Raw genomic sequence first — 22,691 nt, forward strand, 5'->3', positions numbered from 1 at the left:
AGTAATTTTTTTAAAAAAAGCCTTCTTTTCACACATGGCAAAAAAATAAAATAAAACCACACATCAACCTCCAAGATGGCATCAAAAGAATTCTTAAAGATCATTGTTCTCATAACTATTATTTCATCCCCATTTTGTTAACTAAATTTATGTTTTTGTGGCAACTAGCTTGCAAAATGCTTTAAAAAGTGACCAGAAACACTTTTTAGAACTTTGTTTACAAAAAGACCAAAACCTGTTAACTAATCTGCACACCACCACAATGAAGGACACCTCATTTAGGGAAGACGGCTTTAAAACCTCTCTTTTTATACCCTTCTACATTTATCTTATCAATAACATGTAAGAGACAGGAACAAACTGTAATTGCAACCTAAGGGATCATTTTATTTGCAGAGTTTTTTTTTTTTTATTTAAAATTTCTTTCTAAAGGAGAATATATCAATCCATCTAACAAATATTTATTTATTTCTACCCTGTATTTATTAGACACGTGAATTGTACAATGATGGACGTGGCCTTGATACCTACCTTCAGAGAGCATGAAACCAGACTACTGAGAAAAAGAAAGCCTGTATATAAATAACACAGTATTTATATGCTATTAGGGTATATATTATAGATAGAGCGCCAGAGGAGGGAGAAATTACAGCTGGAGGAAAGAGGAAAGCATTCCCACATCTGTGGGGCAAAGCATTCTCAGTGGAAAACATCCTACAGCAAAGGCTCAAGAGGCACGGGCAGGGGTCCCCCGGAGAGCACAAGTAGCTCTGTTTCTTTGGAGTACAGACTGGGGTGAATGGGGGAAAATTCAGGTCACGTAGGGCCTTGAATGCCAAGCTGAACAAATTGAACAATTTTCTATGCAGTGGGTAGTTATGGGAGATTTTTGAGCAGGAGAGGATTATGGTAAAATGTATGTTTCCAAAAAATTAGTCCAATGCTGGTGTGTAACGTGGATGGAGAGGAGAGAAAGGGAGGCTCAAAGTGTGGAGACAGACAGAGGATGTCACAGTCATTCAGGGGTGAGGAGATGCTACTGAATAGGGCCGGGCGGGTCAGTGCAGGGAAGACATCCCAAGAGTCAGAAGTGTTAAACAGTCAAGGGGATGGAGCCTGTTACAGGAGAGGTGGAGGGAGAGGGCACCTAAGTATTCATCTCCACGCCTGGGAGAGTGAAGGTAGCATCAAATGAATAGGGATGGGAAAAACAGGCCCAGACACAGGCTTGGGAATAAAATAGTAATCTTGGGTTACATGCCCTACACAATGTTTGATGTAGGTGTGTCATACTTTCTGCAAAAAAAAACAGTGACTTCCACAATTTATTATTCAAACACTTACATATTTAGGTAATTTTTTTCTTTCTAAATTAATATAAGGATTTTATTAATTTACTAAATTACATTCCTGGAATATGGCAATTCCCAAGTATTTGGAACTAATATTATTACATTTCATAGATATTTGTGACCTCTCAAGGCCCAAATTCCTAGCAACTAAACTCTTGAATTAGAGAAAATAATGAAATGAGTGTAAATCACATTCTGCTTTTTGAAACTCACTAATTTATGTGATGTGATCCTTCATTTTAGAGTTATTTAAAAAGTATGCCTGAGAAGTACACAGAATAAGTTTATGATGTGCAAGAGTTTGATGGACTCAGGAGATAAGTCATCCCTTGGTATCCTCGTGGGATTGGTTCCAGGATCCTCCCTGATACCAAAATCTGTGATGCTCAAGTCCGTTATATAAAATGGTGTAGTATTTGCATATAACCTAAGCACATGCTCCTATGTACTTTAAATCATCTCTAGATTATGTATAATACCAAATGCAATGTAAATACTGTGTACATAGTGTCCTGCACGTGGTAAATTCAAGTTTTGCTTTTTGGAACTTTCTGGAATTTTTTTTTCTGAATATTTTCAATATGCAGTTGGTTGAATCTGCAGATGCAGAACTCACAGACACAGAGGGCTGAGTGTATTTCACTAGAACAGGATCTCCAAAATTTTTCTGTAAAGGGACTAATTCTGATTTCTCTGAAATTTTTGATATGTGAAAAATAGATTACAAGATTAAAGGTATTGATTATAAATGTAACATTTGCATACAGAATTATCCATACATTTTCTGATCATTAATGCTACTGAGGTAAGTCTAAATACTACCTGTGAATTTGCGTGTTACTTTGTACAAAATAGGAAAGAAAATAGTATATATCCAATATTTTACAGAAAGCCCAAGGAGCTATTGAAAAAGGCTGGCTAAGTGTATTTTTAAAAACAAAATAATATTTTTAAAGACTCTTGTGAATAACTCCAGCACCATTAAGTAAATCAGAAGTGCTGGTATTATGTTTACTCATTCAAATGGGATAAAATGCAGATCAATAATTACTGAACTTGATAGAGTTTTTTTTGCCCTTTTCTTTACCTTTTCCCCCCCATTTTCTCTTATTCTTTGCCACGTGCATTTTCTACTTTTTTTTTTTTTTTTTAGTGATTATGTTTTGACTTCAAATGACCAGATTCTAACACTGGCTCCTTTGCAGGAAATAGATGCAAATGACAAGACTTTTCCTAGTCTCATTCTTGATCCATAGACCATGAAGTACTGCTCAGAGGGTCTACTTGGAATCACTTGACAAAACTCCCTGAGTCACATGACTGATGCTTAAGGAGTTTCTAATTAATCTTGCAGTGTTAAGACAGTGTCCACATATACAATGTATTTTATGAGAACTGATTCTCTATATGATACAGCTGGGCTTGGAACATCTTTGTAATTCCTGAGAAGATACAGCTTTTTCACAACTAATTTCATAAAGAGAATACGGAAACATGAAAGTATATTTTACAAGTAGCCTTAGGAAATCTAAGGGAGTCTTAGATTAACACTGTATTACAATTAAGAGAAAAAAAAAAACCCTATGTGCTTAACTTTTTGTGGTAAGTACCAAAAAATAAAAAAAACAAAAATAACAACAAAGTATATCTCAACCTGGAAAGCTTAGAACTATCTATGGAACACAATATGTTCCATAGATAATGTATTTCATGCTGAAATGCAGTTGATCTTACTGAGAATAATTCAATGAATATAATGCCAGTTTTCTACCGTTTCAATTATATTTTAATACTGGAAGAAATGTGTGAGACTTAGTCAATTCTGCCATGATTAAAACTTAATTCCATTTATTAATAGTCATTGTATTCTATTAAATCTGGTAGAAAAGATTTATACTGCCATTTATTTCCATTCTTAATCATTAGAATGAAATAGAACATATCAGTATGCTTCTTAAAATACCCTTGGATTATGAATTAAATATAAAATTATGGCAGAAAAAAACAGGAAGATGTTTTAAAATAGTTTACTGTAAAATTAACAAAAAGAAAATAATAAAGCAGTGATGGTCTGAGGTCTAATTTTTTTACCTTCCCTCCCTTCTCTTCCCTCCCCTCCACCTTCCTCCTCTTCATTCTCCTCCTTCCTCTCCTTCCTCCCTCCCTCCCTCCCTCTCTCTCTCTTTCTCCCTTTCTTTCTTTCTTTCTTTCTTTCTTTCTTTCTTTCTTTCTTTCTTTCTTTCCTTCCCCCTCTTTCTTTCTTTCCTTCTCTCTCTCTCTCCCTGAAAATAATTCTAAACTTTTCTACAATGTGATGTAGTACATTCTGGAAGTAATAAATATAGCATTATTTAGCTATAGCTTAAGCAGTAAATAAAAATAATTGCACTTAGACACATACTGAAGAAGAAAATCATGGTATTACTGCATGTACAATTTTTAAAATTAAACCTTTTATTTTGAGATACTTGTAGATTCACGTGCAGTGTAAGATATAATATACACAGATCCCATGTACCCTTTACCCAGTTTTCCCCGCTGGAAACAGCTTACCACAGTCTAGTTCACTCTCACAGCCAGGGTGTGGACACTGATACACTCAAGATAGAGAATATTTCCATCACCACAAGGATTCCCTCATTCACTTTTATTGCCACTCCCATTTCCCTCCCACCCCCACTCCCTCCTTAATTCCTGACAACCATTAATAATGTGATAGCATAATATAATTATTTAAAATTATAAAGATTGTTCTTTTAGAGCAGTTTTATGTTCACAGCAAAATTAAGAAGAAGGTACGGAGATTTCCCATATACGCCCTGCCCTTACACATGCATGGCCTCCTCCATTATCAATATTCCCCGCCAGATGGTACATTTGTTACAATTTGTGAACCTAAACTGACATGTCAGATTTAAGGTCCATAGGTTACATTATCGTTCCCTCTTGGTGTTGTGCATTCTATGGGTTTAGACAAATGTTTAACGACATGCATGCATCGTTCTTGGATCATACAGAGTGTTTTCAATGCTCTAAAAACCCTCTGTGCTCTTACCTGTTCATCCCTCCCCTTCCCACCCTCCAGTTGCTGGCAACCACTGATCTTTGTACTGTCTCCATGGTTTTGCCTTTTCCAGAATGTCATATTATAAAGTATGGAATCATAACTGTGTAGCCTTTTCAGGTTGGCTTCTGTCACTTAGTCACGTGCATTTAAGGTTCCTCCATGTCTTTTCATGGCTTGATAGCTCATTTTTTCTTAGTGCTGAATAATATTCCGTTGTCTAGACGTATCACAGCTTATTTACCCATTTACCTACTAAACAACAATCTTGGTTCCTTCAAAGTTTTGGCAATTATGTATAAACCTACGATAAACAATTGAGAGTAGGTTTCTGTGTGACATGAGTTTCCAAGTCTTTGGAGCATGACCGCTGGATCACATGGCAGGAGTCTGTTTAGTTTTGTGAGAAACTGCCAAACTGTCTTGCCAGCTACCTGTGATAGACAGCTGAGGATGAGAAACTGTGTGGAATGGAGTTAAACCAATAACTCAGCCCGCCCCCAGATGACAGGGCCACTGATTACAGAAGCGTTAGGGAACCCAGCTGAGGTAAGAGAAACTGTCCAGCTGAGCCCAAGACAAACTGCTTAACGTTAGAATTTTGAATTAAATCATGATTATTGTCCTAAGCCAAGAGTTTTGGGGGTTTGCTAGTTAAGCGGCCAACTAATTTATAGTGCTTTGGACCTAAGGTACAAGGATCTGAACTAGAAGGATGGTGATAAAAGTTGAATGCAGAGAACTGATATAAAAGCCATTTCAAGTAAAGAGGGAAAAAGAGCCTATATTAAAATAGCTTCCATTTTGTGCCACATCTGTGCCAATTCTATATAATTTAATTTTCAAAGGATCCCTACAAAGATATCATTTCCTGCTTTCCTATATATAAAAGACCAAGCTTTGGGGAAATTAAATAACTTGCCCAGATTTATGTTGAGTTGGAATTCAGATCAGGTCTGACTTGAAAGACCTTGCTCTTTCTCCTGTATCATAACCAGAGGAATATTAAAATTGTCACCAACAATTTCCAGCCTTGTTCCGTCTTTTTCTGCACTACAGGGTCAGTGTCCCTGAGTTTTAACTGGAGGCCTAGGCAACTCTAGACTCCATAGGTTAGAAGTTCATTCAGGGATATTCTGATTTTATTGTCAGAGGACTATGTAAAAGAACATGGTGGCAACAATCAGCCAATGAGCAGATTGAGACCACAACTGTTTTGTGACACGAAGAGGCAAATCTCTCATTCAATATATGTAAGCTACCCGGGGTGGGGGGCGCGGGGGAAGACTCCTATAGGGTGGGGCAGGGACGGGCAAAGAAGAAATGAGAGATAATAAATCTGCGCATTCAGCATTTATACAAGAGATAAAGAATCGTCAAAATTTAATCAGCCTTTTTGTGCTATTTTCAACTTATTCCTAAAGATGTTCTCATCTGAACCACACACCATAGTGAGACCCTCTCTCCCAGGCCAGCCCTGAATAGTCCAGTATATCAGATTGGAGAATAGCAGAGAATCCAATCTTACCTCAGCTGTCATGCCCCGCAAACATACACCCAAATATTGGCAGGATCAACATTTAATAAACTCCAAGGAGAAATAAAAACACTAAACTTGTAAATGTCACGTATCAATTCCTTCTTCAGTCAGAAGAGATCCTGTAACCATTTTATTTTAAAACGACATAATCACATACAACGTTTTGTCTTTCGTACTGGGGAATGCATCCGCTTGAATTGTTTCACTGCATACACAAAAAAAGAAAAAGACCTCAAGAAAACAAATATAGCCTAAAGCTATAAGGATTTATTTTTCTCTTTCATAAAATAAATCAGAGTGAGCACCTCCTCTGAAGTCATCAGGTACCCAGGCTCTTTCTATCTTCCTACATAGTCATCCTTAGTGTGTGGGGTTTCAGTTCTCAAGGTTGCCTCATATTTCAAGGTGGCTGCTGGAAATCCAGCTATCATGCCCACACTGAAGACATCTGGAAGGAAGAAGAGAGAAGGGGAAAAAACAAAATAAAACAAAACAAATGTAAAAAAAAACCCACATCCTGAGTCACCTCTGTTTTTTAAGGAGACTTTTCTGCAGTTCCATAGAACCTGCAAAATGACCAATTAACCGAAGCTATGGACCAGGAGCTGGTCATTTGTTCACATCTAATTGCAAGTTGTAAAATGACGGCAAAATCTGCACAGTTCACTTACGAAGGAAAAAGAGAAAATGACTATTGATGGACAACTAACATCTCTGACAATAAGGAGAGAAGTGATTACTGTTAATACATGCATGTTTTCTCAGAATTTTGTTATTAAATATTTATCCTTACTCAGAGCCAGAAATAGCCACATGTACTGATTGGTTTAATACTCTGTTAATGGCATATATATGATGAATACAGTTTAAAAATAAATACAGTTTTACATTTCAGAATTCATCTAATTTCTGCATGTTCTGATTTGGTTTTCAGCAAAGATAACACTGGCTCTTGGATTTTAAAAATTCACTTTCTGTTAAAAGTAGCACATGATGTTTCAATATTAGAAACTAATAGAAAAATATAAAAAGGTTTTGTGTGTTTGTGGTTTGCATTAAGTAAGCAAAAAATACATTTTTGCATTGGTTATGGGCCATTGTTAAAACAATTGAATTACTATGCTTATCCATCATGTAACATATTTGGATTTATAGGAAGGAAATTAAAGTACAGACAATCAGACAATGGATAAACATGAATTTTAAAATATCCAAAGAGCAAAATCAAACTACAAATAAGAAAAATAACAATCACCTGATTGTTATGAACCATCCGAATATAGTTTTCGAGATATTGTTCACTCTGAATAGAGAAAAATGACTCCCACTGGGTAAGAAAAAAAGCAATAAGATCGAAATCTTAATCAGGTGTTGTTCAGACCTCTGTATCTGGGGCCTGGCTTTACAGGAACATTCAGAAAGTTGTGTGTGTCTGTGTGTGTGTGTTTTTCCAGGTCTTAAATGTTGCTTTAAAGATCTCATGCAGGATACAATTGCATTCAATAATTTCATATTGTTTAACTAGAAATTCAGAGCCAGTGAGAAGTATTTTTATTCTCTTTCCAAATAAATAATAATATCTTCATCGACTGACAAAAGGGATTCTTCTGAGCGTGGACTATGCCTTTAGGCTCTAGGACAGTGACTTTTTGGTGTCTAAATGCAAACTTTAGTTGAAATTACAGCTCTGATTGATGGGACTTGTAAATCAGAGCACCCACAGGCCACTTTGCTACATAGGACATCGTCATTTTCTTCCACTTTGAATTAATTTTCAATCAACATTGTTTAAAAAAATGAGCAAGGGTAGAAACTGGCTACCAATACTCTAATGCTATTTCAAATCCCAAAGCACAAAGATTAATTAAGAACCAATTAATAGGGAGGGTAGATGTCAAAAGAAGATAAAGGAGAGATGATGAGGTCAAAGTAAAAGTCGTTTTTGTTTTCTTTTCTTGAAGCTTAGATATATCACAACTATGAAGTAGAGGAGAAAATAAAACTGCTGAGTCTGCATTATTTTAAAGCAATACAAATATAAATTACCTTTGATGTTACTTACCCATAAGATTATCACAAAAGAGAAAGCATCAGAAGCATTCAAGAAACACCTCCTGTAATTTCTTAGGAAATCAGCGTAGTGGGTAAGAGTGTAGGACTTGGAGTGAAGCGACCTGGGCTCAAATCCTGGCTGTACCTGTACGACTTTGGTCAAGTATCTCAACCTCTCTGTGCTTTGGTTTCCTCACTTGCAAAATGTGTTCATAAGTATTCTTCCACACAGAGTCTCTGTGAGAACTGAATGAGAAACTGCATGTGAGATATATAGAAAAGAATCTGGAACACAGTAACACTCAATAAATATTATTCTTATTATTAATCGATTCCAAAGTACAAATTGAATGAGAACTATGTAAAGATATCACATGAAGCTGAAGCAGTTGTACTGCATTTAGAGGGTATAGATTTATTACTATTTTATTGAAATTTTAATTAATTTATTCTAATTTACCCTATTTGAGGGTAAGTACAAATATTACAGTATAGTATCCTTGACACACTTAGACCAACAAATAAGAAAAGTCAGGTATTATTTTAGCAAGTTCACTTCTATTGTACTTTTTTTTTTAACATCTTTATTGGAGTATAATTGCTTTACAATGGTGTGTTAGTTTCTGCTTTATAACAAAGTGAATCAGCTATATGTACACATGTATCCCCATATCTCCTCCCTCTTGCGTCTCCCTCCCACCCTCCCTATCCCACCCCTCTAGGTGGTCACAAAGCAACGAGCTGATCTCCCTGTGCTATGCGGCTGCTTCCCACTAGCTATCTATTTTACATTTGGTAGTGTATATATAAGTCCATGCCACTCTCTCACTTCGTCCCAGCTTACCCTTCCCTCTCCCCGTGTCCTCAAGTCCATTCTCTACATCTGCGTCTTTATTCCTGTCCTGCCCCTAGGTTCTTCAGAACCTTTTCTTTTTTTTCAGATTCCATATATATGTGTTAGCATACGTATTGTACTTATTTATTAAAGACAAGTGTTCACACAAAATTGCAAAACTGAGAAATTGCATCTCAGATAAGGATGTCATGCATGAGATAAAATGAAACTGTACCTAATTACAGAAGTGTATGGCAAAGCAAAGCCATAATTTTAAAAGAAGGAAACAAAAAGAATTTGAAAGACAATGTATTGAAATAAACTGGATAAAAATGAGATTGTACTGTGAAAAAAAGCTGCACATTGATATTCAGTTTGGGGGTAGAAAAGGTTAAATCTTTAAATATTGATGGGCTGCCAGAAAGCAAACTAGTAGACATTCTGTCTTCACAAAAAGAGCATTGGAGGGGCTTCCCTGGTGGCACAGTGGTTTAGAATCTGCCTGCTAATGCAGGGGACATGGGTTCGAGCCCTGGTCTGGGAAGATCCCACATGCCACGGAGCAACGAGGCCCGTGAGCCACAACTACTGAGCCTGCGCGTCTGGAGCCTGTGCTCCGCAACAAGAGAGGCTGCGACAGTGAGAGGCCCGCGCACCGCGATGAAGAGTGGCCCCCACTTACCGCAACTAGAGAAAGCCCTCGCACAGAAACGAAGACCCAACACAGCCAAAGATAAATATAATAAATAAATAAATAAAAGATTACTATTAAAAAAAAAAAAGAGCATTGGACTAAACAGGGGATCTGAGTTTTTTTGTTATTTAGCTGTGTTTGTGAATAAGTCAGCTCTCTGAATCTCAGTTTTCTTATCTGTAAAGCAAGACTGATAATTTCTAAGGTTTAGTATTTCAACTAGAAGAAAAAGAACAGACATTTTGATGTGTAATCATATCCTTGCTTCTTCTTTTGTTTTCTTGAAGGCAGAGCAGTTTTGAAGATGATCTTTCCATACTTCCAGCTTTATAAATGGCCCCTAAAGAGCAACCGGGCTCTTCCCTTTCCTAAGAGCTTTAGGAGAATCACGGTGGTAGGAGCTTTAGGAGTATCACGGTGGTAGGAGGTGGGGTTGAGCTTTAGGAGTATCACGGTGGTAGGAGGTGGGGTTGGGAGGGCCAGAGGGACGCCGAGCACCAAGACATGCTGTGTTAAATCACTGTGCAGGTGCCCCGCTTCTGGCCACTGGTAGCTCTGGGTCCCATGTGTAAAGGGGCCCTTGGCCCTGGAGTCAGTCAATAGACAAACCATATTCATGGCCAGTCTGCCTATGCTTCTGTGGTGTAAAGCCAGCAGGGGCTTTTGTGTGTCTGTGTTCCTTTATCTTGGTAGTACATTGACACCTAATTATAAATCATGCAGTTACATCGTGGTAAAACCACATGTCCAGCTACATTTGCCTTTGCATCCGTCATGCCCTTGGTTTATGAGTGTTCAGTCTTCTCTTCCCTGTACCTCATTGCTGTGTAGCTCTCCTCCCACTTTTTCTTCCTAAATCTTCTCTAATGAAAATCTCTGAGTGCAGGTGAAAGTAAATTCCCATTCTTGTATTTTTCTCTTCTGTTGGTGGTATTTTCACGTAGTCAGCTATTCAATACATATTTATCAAGTGCCTTCTATTTTCCCAGTACTATTTGAAACAGTGGCGCAGTGGTTGAGAATCTGCCTGCCAATGCAGGGGACACGGGTTCGAGCCCTGGTCTGGGAAGATCCCACATGCCGCGGAGCAACTGGGCCCGTGAGCCACAACTACTGAGCCTGCGCGTCTGGAGCCTGTGCTCCTCAACAAGAGAGGCCGCGATAGTGAGAGGGCCGCGCACCGCGATGAATAGTGGCCCCCGCTCGCCGCAACTAGAGAAAGCCCTCGCACAGAAACGAAGACCCACCACAGCCATAAATTAACTAATTAATTAATTAATTAATTTAAAAAAAAACTCCCCTTTAAAAAAAAAAAAAAGGTAGGTGGGAAACTCAGGAAGAGGTAAAAAAAAAAAACAAGAGAGAAGGAATTAAGGTTTTTTAGTGAATTATAGGGATTAACTGGACAATTGCCACCATAAAAATTAATTTTCTATATTGTTGTATTTAATACAACAATTAAATTGGATAACTTTTATTTATTTATTTATTTATTTATTTAAAATGACATGTTCTGGTTTATAGTTTTTTTTGGTGGGGGGCCCATTGCGTGGCTTGCGGGATCTCAGTTCCCCGACCAGGGATTGAACCTGGGCCCTGGGAAGTGAGAGCACAGAGTCCTAACCACTGGACCACCAGGGAACTCTCTCTTGGATAGTTTTTTAAAAAAATCTTGAAATATTCCTAAGAGTGGTCGTGAATCCTGTTTTTCACATCTTTTTTGGCAATCGAACTTATGTTTAGTAACTGTTTAATCTCGGCATACTGTAAAATTAACCTGCAAAGATTATTTTCTATAAAGAGAGCTCTCAAAGATATATTTAGTTGAGCATTTTATTACATTTTATTTTGTATTTGGTGTGTCATTAATATCAGTGATGTTGCTTTTCTGACAGTTTAATAACTAGTTATTCTCATGGTGTTTGCTGTCAGAATCCTGACTCTCAAAACTGAATGTGAACATTTTAATTAATTGTTACTAAGAGAAGATAAAGGTGAACCTTGATAATATTAAATTTTAAATTTAATATAAATATATATATAATAGATGAAAATTATTTTTATGAGTTTTCATGAGGTATATAACTAGGGCAGGGCCTGTGAGGCTATGTTAGGGTATGTTTCTTTCTGTATATTAGTGTGCTGTGGACAATGGTAATCATAAAAAACTTAACAAATGCATTATACTCTAAGTCTGAACCATGTTCTGAGTGTGTCCGTAGTGCCAAAGGACAACCAGGTGCCCAAAGTTTTTCTCAAATTTGTGTAGTGTATTTAATCACTTAACAAAAATTCAAGCAGATCTCTACTATTGACTTAGAATTAATTTCAGTATAATACTTAAGTTTGACTAAATAAAAAGTTATGAACTTCTTATTCTTATATTTCTTATACATCTATACAACCATGAAAATTATAAATCATAAATCATAAAACGCTATATCAAGTTGGTACAAATCTATGAAAGCAGTAGTATTTGAATTGCTAAGATTGCTTCACTGTGACAGACGATGCTGTTTTGCTGAGACCAAATCATCTTTTGCAATGTGAACATGGAATGGAGCGCTGTTCTTTCAAGTTTGACAAGTGCTCACTTTTATTTGCCAGTAGTGGGTCAATTCCCTCTCCATTTTGCTACATTCAAACTACTATGGAACCTAAACCTTTGCTCTGTGTTGTGTTGTCTCTTGGCCATCACTTGGGGTTAATGCATAAGTTCCATTTTAAGTGCACCTCTGTACTTAGCTTTCTACCCTAAGATGATAAAGGTAGAAATATATGTTGTCAATGAGATCATAAATGCAGACAAAAATGGAAATAAAATGAGTGTGGTGAATTAGAAGTCAAGTGAAGAAAATGTTCTAAAAAATTGGGAGTGATGAACTGAGATAAGTGCTGAGAAATGGCTGCTGGTTTTAGAATGTGGAGGCTACCACTGGCCTTGACCCGTTTTGCTAAAGAAGGATGGAGGGATAAAACTTGAGAGAAGTGGGTACAATAGAGAATAGGAAGAGACAATTTAGGGACAGAAAATACAAACAACACTTTTGAGGAATTTGCAGTAAAAGGATCAGAGAAAGAGGTGGTCCCTGAAGAGGGAACAGGGAGAACAGAGTGTTTTTTAAAGATGGAAATAATGAAAAGTTTGTATGTAAATTGGAATGATTCAGGAGAGAGAGAAAGCCTAACGATGCAGATAGGAGGGAGGGTAGAATTCCTGGAGCAATGACTCTGGGTGGGCCTATGGGGAGGGTACGTAAAGTACAAATTGAGGGGCCGGCTCTCGATGGGCACATTGATAGGTCGCCCTTCGTAGAAAAAGGAGAAGCAAGGATATGCTGATATATTCTAGTTGGTAGGTAGATGTGGACGTTCTCTGATTGGTTCTGATTTCTAAGTGAAATCTCAAACAAGGTCATCAGTGGAGAGTGGAGATCGAGGAAGCTGTGTTAGAGATTCAAGGTCACAGAGAGTATTAAAGAGTTGTCTAGGAGAATCAGAGAATAAATGGACTACAATGGGGCTTTGGTTTGATAGCTGATTGGAACTGGTTTGATATCAAAGGCACAGATGAGTTCTGTAGTTATCAATTTAACGCAGGGGTTGGCAAACTTTTTCTGTAAAGAGCCACACAGGAAGTATTTTAGGCTTTGTGGTCCCTACAGTCTTTGTTGTAACTACTCGACTCTGCTATTGCAGCATGAGGGTCGCCATAGACCATATGTACACTGGAGTTGCCATAGACTGTACATAAGCTGTGACAGTGAGAGACCTCCTCCTCCTTCCTTCTACAAGACCCCACTCAGACGCCATCACCTCATTGAAGCGTTGCTTGACTTTCTTGGTCAGAGTCAGTCATGCTTCCTTGTGTGGTCCCATGTACTTTGTTCAACCCCTTTCTGTAAGTGCTGGAGCTGCTTTGCATTGGCTCAAGACAGAGCTGATTATTCATTTTCAAGGAAATTGGTGAATCAGTTAATGTAATATTGGTAGTTTGAAATCAGTCATGGTGAGAGTATTTATTCCACAGAAATTGGTAAACACTACAAATCAAGGTTTCCCCTCACTCCCAAGAGCTAGTTGTTGCACATATACCTGACCCCTCCCTGTAATTAATTTGTTTGTATCACCATCTCCTCCACTAGTCCCAATTTCTCAGGAATAATGACCATGTTCACTATTCAACTATTAATTCTATCTTCTCCATCTACAGGATGGCAGGGTATGTAGTAAAAGCTGAAAACTGCTGAAAAAATTTTAAATGTTTTACATTTTCCCTAATTAAAAATTCAAATCCATAAAGTGTCTGCCAGTTTAATCATTTTCCCCAAAGTCAGCAAAGTGTACCAGCCCATACATAGGAGGTCTAGGGGAGATGGGAAGATGTTAGGTGTTTGTGAGATTAACCTCGTGTTGGATTGGGTTTCAGCCTATCACAGTTTTTTTTATGAATTGACTTCAGTTTTAGTTTTTTATCATCCAACTGGCTCTATCGTCTTTTGCCTGGACACAGGCTGTGCCTCGTATCTGGTTGTATGGCTCATCGTGCTTAATAGCATTGGATTTGGAGCCAGAATTCCTCCTGACATTGGGCAAGTTATTATACATGTCTGTTCTCCTTGGTCCAGTAGGGCTAAAAATAGTACCTACCTAGTAGGATTGCTGTGTGAATTAACTGAATTAATTTCACGTAAGGCACTTAGGGCAGTGCCTCTACAATGTTAGAGCTAATTATCGTTATTAACTGATCTCACAGGCTTCTACCTTGCCTGTCCAAAAGTCTATTCACTACAAAGTGTCCAGAGTGATCTTTAGCAAACTTAAATCAGATCACATGATTCCCTTGATTGAAAACCACGGATAATTTTATTATGATGGAAATGAAAATCCAGTTTCCTTTTCACGGTCTATCATCCTTCCATGATCTTCCCCAGTGACTCTTTCTCAGTTCCCCTCGTACCAAGCACCCCTGTTCTCGCTAAGCTCTGCCCACTTAGGTTTGCTTCTGCTCCTTGAATGTGTCAAGTTTTCATTCGTTCTACCCTAGCTCCTCATTCTCCCCTCTGCCTGGAATAGTTTCTTCCTCGTTTTTTCAGTCATCCCTTCTCATCATTCAGATGTTGGTCCAGATGTCACCTCTTCAGAGAGATCTCTCCTGAGCACTCTTTCCAAAGGATCTCAGCCCATCTTCATTACAATCTATCCATCTTCTTGTTTTATGGTCTTTATACCATTTATGTATATCTCAAATTGTCATATTTGTTTATGTTTATTTACTTCCTTTGTTTTTTTCCAACTGGATGTAAGTTCCAGGAGAGTATGAATATTGTCTATATTTTTGCTGCTGAATTTCTAGTGCCTAGAACAGCAGGCCCTCAAAAATTATTACTGAATCAATAAATGACAGGAATAAATGAATACATTATCTTGTTCTAATTTGGAAACCCAATCGATCACCTTGTCCTGTGTTAGTGAATGGCATCTCCTTTCAACCACTGCAGAAGCCAAAATCCTGGGGTCACTCCTAACTTCTCCTTATCCCTCATCCTCCATAGAATTAATCTCTATGCCCTGTCCATTCTGCTTCCAAAAATAGCCCATGAATTCCTCTACTTCTTTATCTCTAGAATCATTATTACTTGTTGAGATTTCTAACTGGTCGTTGTCACCCATCTTTCCCAGCTTCAATATACTCACTTCACTGCAGCCAGAATAAACTTCCAAATCACAATTCTGATTATGTCTCTTCAATGCTTAAAACCCTTTAACATTAAAACAGTTCTGTGGTGTAGCAGCAGTATTAATGCCCAATCCACGCAATGTCTTTTTTGCCCATCTGAGTTGCCTGAATTTGTGGGCAGATTCTGGAAAGCCGTAAACTTTGATGGCTCCCATACCAGGCATATGAGCTCTTCCTCTTGCTCTCTACAGGGGGGCTTTAGCTAGTACCAGGGCAGCTTGCTTGATGCTCAGCCACCCGTCCGGAGTAGCTCTCAAACAGTGGGGATGGCATCAGTGGGTGAGTGCCCAGCCATCCCAGCTTCCATAGTCTTCAGTGGGATGATTCTCAACCCCTCCACATGGGATCTCAGAGGGATATGATATAAGATTGAGGCCTATGGCCCATAGCCATAACCAGCTCATTAACAGACCTTTTCCTGGATTTTCTTCTTTTCTTCCTCACTCGTGCATCCGGAAATCAACTCTTAAGTAAACTACCTGAATCCAAGGCCTTATCTCAGGGTCTGCTCTTGGGAAAACACAAACGATGATGCATGACTTATAATACCTTATGGAGCTGGCCTTTACATCTCTCCCTCCCCTGGTGATTTTCCCCGATCAACAACCACTGCCTACCCACACCAACCTTGTCTTTTGGCCATACTGATTCCTTGAGTGTATCATGCTCTTTCTAACTCTATAAGCCTTTGCGTACTTTTGCCTACACGTTAAATGCTACCTCCACCCCCCAGCTGCTAACCAAGGCCCTTGTTCAAACAGATGTTTCATGAATGCTTGTTCAAACAATTGGAGCCTGAAATGAATTCCTGCTCATGTAATTCCACATAGACGCCAAATTATTTCAGTTTATTTTTATACAACTTATTATGGGAATATTGCTAAAATTCTAAGAAGATATACAAGCAGAATAGTAACATACAATAATTTTTAAATTTCCAATACATGTTTTTCTTCTTAATGGGTTTTGAATTAACCAGGTGCAAACTATCAACTAGTTTCATTTGGAAACAATGGAATATTCAGCTGTCCAGAGAATAAATTTATTTGAATAACATGAGTTTTTAATAAGCTAATATTAACTTAAATTTTTCTTTTCATAATAAGTCAAGTCCTTCTTATGGTGGATTATCACACTATTATTCTTAATATGGTCTTTTTTGCCAAAAATGTTCCCCCAAAGTAGCACTTGCTTGGTTTTAAACAAACTTTTAAGTTGTATTAGCAAGAGCCAAAGTGATGATAGAATTAGACTCATGATGTTTTTATTTTACTACAATACTCTTAGCAAGAGATAGATCTGATCCTGAGCATATAATTAGGGCATTTGAAGTAATCCATGCTTTAACATGATTTGAGATGATAAATGCCAGTTACAGCAAACATGTTACTGCTCCTTTTACTGTTAACTCCTTTTCTCTTTTTCACAACTAATGACTCACTAGTAACTTGTGTTCCTTCTCTTCCACAATGTTTTAAATTTGATAAGATTAATAAGAATCTAAAGTTTCTCTAGACCGGTGATATCTACTGATCTGAAGACATTTGGAAGAATAGGTGGTCTTCTTGCTCTAAGGTCAAAATTCACTAGTGACACTACTTATACAATACATTCACATATTTTATATTTCATATAGAGGCACATTTTTATTCACATCTTTACAACTTAGGTCTGAGTAATTTCCACTTACTGTTCAGAACCCAAAGACATATTCCACGGCCACCCATACTACTCTAGAATACCAGTGTTTCCATGCACCATGCAATTCTCCATCACAATCCAGTTGAGACGTTGGTAATTGTGTCTTTAATGTATCTCTTCTCCACTAGGCTAACTAAATGAGGATCCAAATTGCATCTATTGTTTTCACCACTATATCCCTAGCTCTTAGCACAACACCTGATGCATAGTAAGTACTCAGAAAATGTTTGAAACTTCCTCCAGGGTGCATCTATGTTTATTTTTCCAGCATACATAGAATTTCAGTTGACAACTTCATTCATTCATTTGTTCCTGCATTTAACTTTACTGAAACATTTATGTATTCTACAAACTTTTATTGAGCTTCTGGTTTGTACCGATGGATTATGCCACATACTAGTGCTTTAAAAATAAAAGACAGAATCCTTTTTCTTAAGAAGGGAGACAGAGAGGTAAAAGATCATTAAAATGTAGTAGAATAAGGAAGGAAGGAAGCCAAGATAAATTTAAAAAGAAGACCTGTCCCTAACTTTTTATTTCTCCCTTCTGGTTCTGCTATAGCGATTGAATGTCCTTATTGTTTTCAGCATGGCTTATGGTTCGAAATAAAAAACAGTGACCAACAAATGTACACAGTTTAAATAGGAAAGGAAAGGAATACTTTACTGCGACATCTCAGAAATTTTCAGAATAATGGTGACATAGTCCAACCTACCTTTATAGGCAGGGGTCTCCAAAGTGGCTTTACCCTAAGTCAGCGGTCCTCAAAGTTTGCTCTAGGGACCATCACCTGAGAAGTTGTTAGGAGTGTAAATATTAGGCCTCTCCCCAGACCTACTCGAGAGGTGGGGTTCAGCAATCTGTGTTTTAACAAGCGCTCCTGGTAACTGGTGCCCAGGGTCTAATGTTGGAGAACTACTGGTCTAGATGCTACCCCCAATCCACACCCTCCCCCCGCCAGTTTTCCCAGTGCAGAGTTCCTCCATCTGCAAGTACCTGTAATACCAAATCTGGAGTCAAACCTGACTCAGCTGTAGTTCCTGAGACACAGAATCTGGCCTGACAGTTGCAGAGCGCATGATGTGATGTTAGAACACGAGCTGGCCTCTTCGCAGGCAAGCCTGCAGCCGGAATAATCCTCCATGTGCTGTTCTGACCTCCTCCTGGGTTCTTGTCTTTTCCCCTCTATTTTGTGTCACCAAAGTCTCAAAGGTGAGTCTATTTAACATATGTCATAGGTAGACTTAATTACTGATAAGCAGAATAGCATTCACTAGTTTAAAGGAAAAGCAATAGGAATTTAGAACAAATTTAGTAGTAGATACTTCCAGCATTTAGTATGACACTGATAAGTTAGTGATAAGAGTTTGAACCCATCAAAAGCCATTTCTTTACTTTGTCAGTTTCAGGGGTTATTTTGTTGTCGTTGTTGTTGTTTTTTCTACAACACTAACCCTTAGTGTCTTGAGAATATGTAGCTGTAATCAAAATAGGAATAAATGCATCTATATACATCAACATAGATTCCTTACTTCTTGAAATATCCAGTAGACACACACATACACACACACACAACTATTTTTGTTCTTTAATATGTAGTGTTCTTTTAAAATGTATTTCTGGGTTGTTTTTTAAATTTTTTAAATTGTTTGCTTTCTAATGGGTGGCTTGAAAATCTTAGTTTTACCACTCTGGAAATTCTGACTTTTCCCTAATTGCTCAATTGATTTTTCAAAGAGGAAAGGCTTGCTATTTTTCAACTGAAACAAATAAATTTATCTTACTGTTCTATTTTTTAAACCTTCTCAAAAACACATTTGATAGCAGTTCAAATGGCTTTTGAAAATTAGAATAGTAAAAGCATGGGGAGTCTTTCAATTAAAAATACCTTACTTTGTCCTTTGAGCTATTTTCTATTTACTAGGACATTATTTAACATTGAAAAATTAATGTTAATACTCTCTGGAGAACACAGTGCTGTGATGAAGATAGTTGGAATTTCCTAGAAAATACAGAGAATATCAATCTACGAATCAGTCATTCCATAAATGTTTTAGAAATGCCAACTTCCTGCAAGACACAGCTCTAGATTCTGAGATGAAATTGGAGGTAACACTTAAATTAAATGGAAAAAATACTCATGAAAAGCCAAGTTACAATGTCAATATTAATGAGAGCTTGCTTTTGCATAGCTTACTTAAATTATACTTCTTTACTCTATAGTGCAAGAAGGGAAAGAACTATTATCCTCACTTCCAGATAGTAAAACTGAGGCTGAGATTTGCAAACATCAAGTGTTTTATCCAAGGTCATGAATTTCTATGCTAAATGACAACGCCATGATGAAGAGTAGCTCCTTGACCTCCTAATACAGGACTTGTTCTATGTTGCCTCTTGTAAAAAATAAAACAAAACAAGCAACAACGATAATAACAATAGCTAAGAGGTGGTGCATGATGGATTTGTGAGTGAATAGTGTAGTTATATCACCTCTTTGAAGGAAAGAATGATACATCTGGTTTTGAGTCAACTGATCTAAAAGTGAAAGAGCCCAGTCTCAGGGAAATGATCTCACCGGTGGTGAAAGGAAGAACTGAATGTGGGGAGACCCTGAATGGATCACTTAGTCTGCCATGGATGAATGTACCCCCTTAGACTTAGATGGCTATCCTGATGTTTGCCTAGGCCTGGCCATTTATTTGCAGGGACTCTCGTTCACTGCCAGGGTCTAGCATGGTTAGACCTTGGGAGCCACATTAATGCCAACGAAGTCCGGTCAGTTCCAGACAGCTTTGTTTTTGTCCAATTAAAACAATGAGGCGATGGTTCTCCATCAAGATCTTTTGGGTCTGTTGTTGCTGGATATTATTGAACGATTCTAATTATTTTAAAATAAGGGCTATAACTTCCTTCTTCCCCCACGTGAGGTCAAATAGTGTGGTTTTGGTCCATGTGCATTTCATATGACTCTGCAGAGTGAAAAGCATTGTTGTTCGTGGACACAGAAATGATCAGACCCGATTATCATTAAAGCCAGACTCTGAAAAGTCCGGGAATAATGCTCAGGACTCTCCAAGCGCTTGGTGGGTCCTTCCTTTTTTCTTCAGAGCACCGGGCATTAGACAGTAGATGGCAGTGTGAGATGAGGAATTTAAGCCTTGGCAGAGATTTGCTTGAAACCAGCCCAGAAAAAATGGCTTTTTGACTTGGAAGCATTTATTAAATGAACCTTCCGTCAGAGTTTTGTCTGGCAGCCAGGAATCCACCCTGGAAGGCTCTGGCAGCCCACAGGTGCGGTTGTAAGTGTTTTGTTTGAAGTGAGACTGCTGCAAGATGCGGGCATTTGCACAGATTCGTCCTCACAGAGCCAAGCAACCTGCCACTCAACCGTCCTGGCACTTCTGTGCCCCTGGCAGTTAGTATCTACCCTCCTCGCCTTTTCGGGAAATTCATCCTGTTTCAATGTGTAAGTGGAAGCTTTGAAATATACAAAAAGTTAACCGTGCTTCAGGTTTTTACCTAATCTTCACCTTCCTTTCTGTCTCAAACCCCTTAAAAATCAGAAGCAGGGAGTGAGGGGATTTCTAAGCTCAAAAGCAAATGATTGCATGAGAGAATTTCCGAGTTAATCTGAAAGGATTCTGACTCCTCCCCGTGGCTTATCAAATAATGGATTCTATTCAGAATTTGTAAGTAATCGTAGAAAACAGGGGAGTGTTGAAGCTGGTTTGGGCTTCTTTTCTAGTACAGACTCTTAGCCAATGCAGGATTTGGTATCTGTGATTAGTCCCCTAAATTCGTATCCCTCTAGAAAATTTTACAACATTTGAAGCAGGGAAGGAATAGCTAAAAACATTTGGTTTACTAATTATTTTACTTAATAGAAAAGAGGTCAGTAGTTCTGAGAGGATCTACATGCAATAATTATAGAATTAAAAAGGCACACTATCAGAGTACCATAAAATTAGTAATTTTTCTGCATTGTGGACCTACATAAAACCTATCTCCTTAATTTTAGGTGTAATTTCTAGACCAGAGGAAATTTCAGCTCTTGTATGATGTTATATTCATTATTTAACCTCTCTAAGCTCCACTTTTCCCAGCTGTAAAATGGAGATAGTAAAGTACTTACTTCATAGAGCCTGACACACAGTAACCATTAGCCATTATAATAAGCCTGAGACAATAAATATTAACCATTATTGTTATATAGCTATTGATGCGTGTAGGTATATTTTCAAACAAAATTACTTTCTTTCCACTTCCCAAAATAATCCAAAAACATAGTGAACACTAATAATATTCTATACCAAACAATTGGTAGGTAAATTTGCTTAAAAAAAGAATGCATTCCAAAAGGAGTTGGGACCACCTACAGAACACTAATTTTTTTTTTTAATTAATTTCACCTGGTTCTTTTTACTTTTTTAAAAAATTTATTTATTTATTTTTGGCTGTGTTGGGTCTTCGTTTCTGTGCGAGGGCTTTCTCTAGTTGCGGCAAGCGGGGGCCACTCTTCATCGCGGTGCGCGGGCCTCTCACTATCGTGGCCTCTCTTGTTGCGGAGCACGGGCTCCAGAAGCGCAGGCTCAGTAGTTGTGGCACACGGGCTTAGTTGCTCTGCGGCATGTGGGAACTTCCCGGACCAGGGCTCGAACCCGTGTCCCCTGCATTGGCAGGCGGATTCCTAACCACTGCGCCACCAGGGAAGCCCCAGAACACTAATTTTTATCGATGAGCTTAAGAGGAGAAAGGCATGAGAATCAAGTATTTGCCTGACGTCACATAAATCTCTTCCTTTTATTAGGCAGAGTTTCTTTTCATCATGTGAGAAGGGTTGTCAGAGCTGGAAGGATCAGGGTGGGTAGGCATGAAAAAGTAGTCACCTTCACAAAGCTGAAGCCTTCTGAGGAAGATGTTCAGTGACCAGAACTTATGTATATCAGGAGGAAAAGTAAATTTAGAGGAATTCTCCCAATGAGTTGTGTTTAAAAGTATCAAAAAGTTCTTTCCCGACTCCACCACTTTTTTTTTTCTTATTTTCTTCAAGTTGTTTTTACATTCTGTTTTGCTTTGTTTAAATTAATTTTTCTAAGTCAGTATGTCTGGGTTCTTCTCCTGGCTCTGCCATTTCCAAGCTTGGAGATCATGAGCAGATTGTTGAATGCCTCTCTGTTTTCATATATAAAAATAAGGAATAATAATACCTCACGTTCTGGTGAAATGAAATTAGTAAATATGCAGAATACCCTCCAGCTCAGTGTTAGGGCACAGTTAAGTCCTCATTCAATAAAAGCCAGAGATAAAAATATCATTTGACTTGACAGTTACAGAATTAGAAAACTATAGAGTTACGGCTGAAAAAAGCTCAGAATAAATCAAAACCCCTTATTTTAAAAACAAGGAAGCTAGTGATTAGAAAGTTTAAATAAAAATCAGTACCACTTATTGTATTAGTATTAGCTAGGGTTCTCCAGACAGAACCATTAGGGGATATAGATAGATAGATAGATAGATAGATAGATAGATAGATAGATAGATAGATACAGAATTATTATGAGAAATTGGCTTACTTGATTATGGAGCTGAGAGGTCCTAAGATCTACAATTGGCATGGTCTAGGTACTAGTCTGAAAGCTGGCAGGCGTGAAACCAAGGAAAAGCCCATGTTTCTGTTTGAGTCTGAAGGTAGGAAAAGACCAGTGTCCCAGTT

At 38.0% G+C, this 22,691-nt stretch overlaps 1 long non-coding RNA gene across 3 annotated transcripts in view; it reads left to right on the forward strand.

Moving 5' to 3' along the window:
• LOC132374319 (uncharacterized) overlaps nucleotides 1-22,691 on the forward strand; it is a 268,702-nt gene that overhangs the window by 183,865 nt on the left and 62,146 nt on the right. The gene's annotated exons all lie outside the window — the stretch shown is intronic.

Source organism: Balaenoptera ricei, chromosome 11, assembly GCF_028023285.1.
Source record: "Balaenoptera ricei isolate mBalRic1 chromosome 11, mBalRic1.hap2, whole genome shotgun sequence".
Lineage (NCBI taxonomy): Eukaryota > Metazoa > Chordata > Mammalia > Artiodactyla > Balaenopteridae > Balaenoptera > Balaenoptera ricei.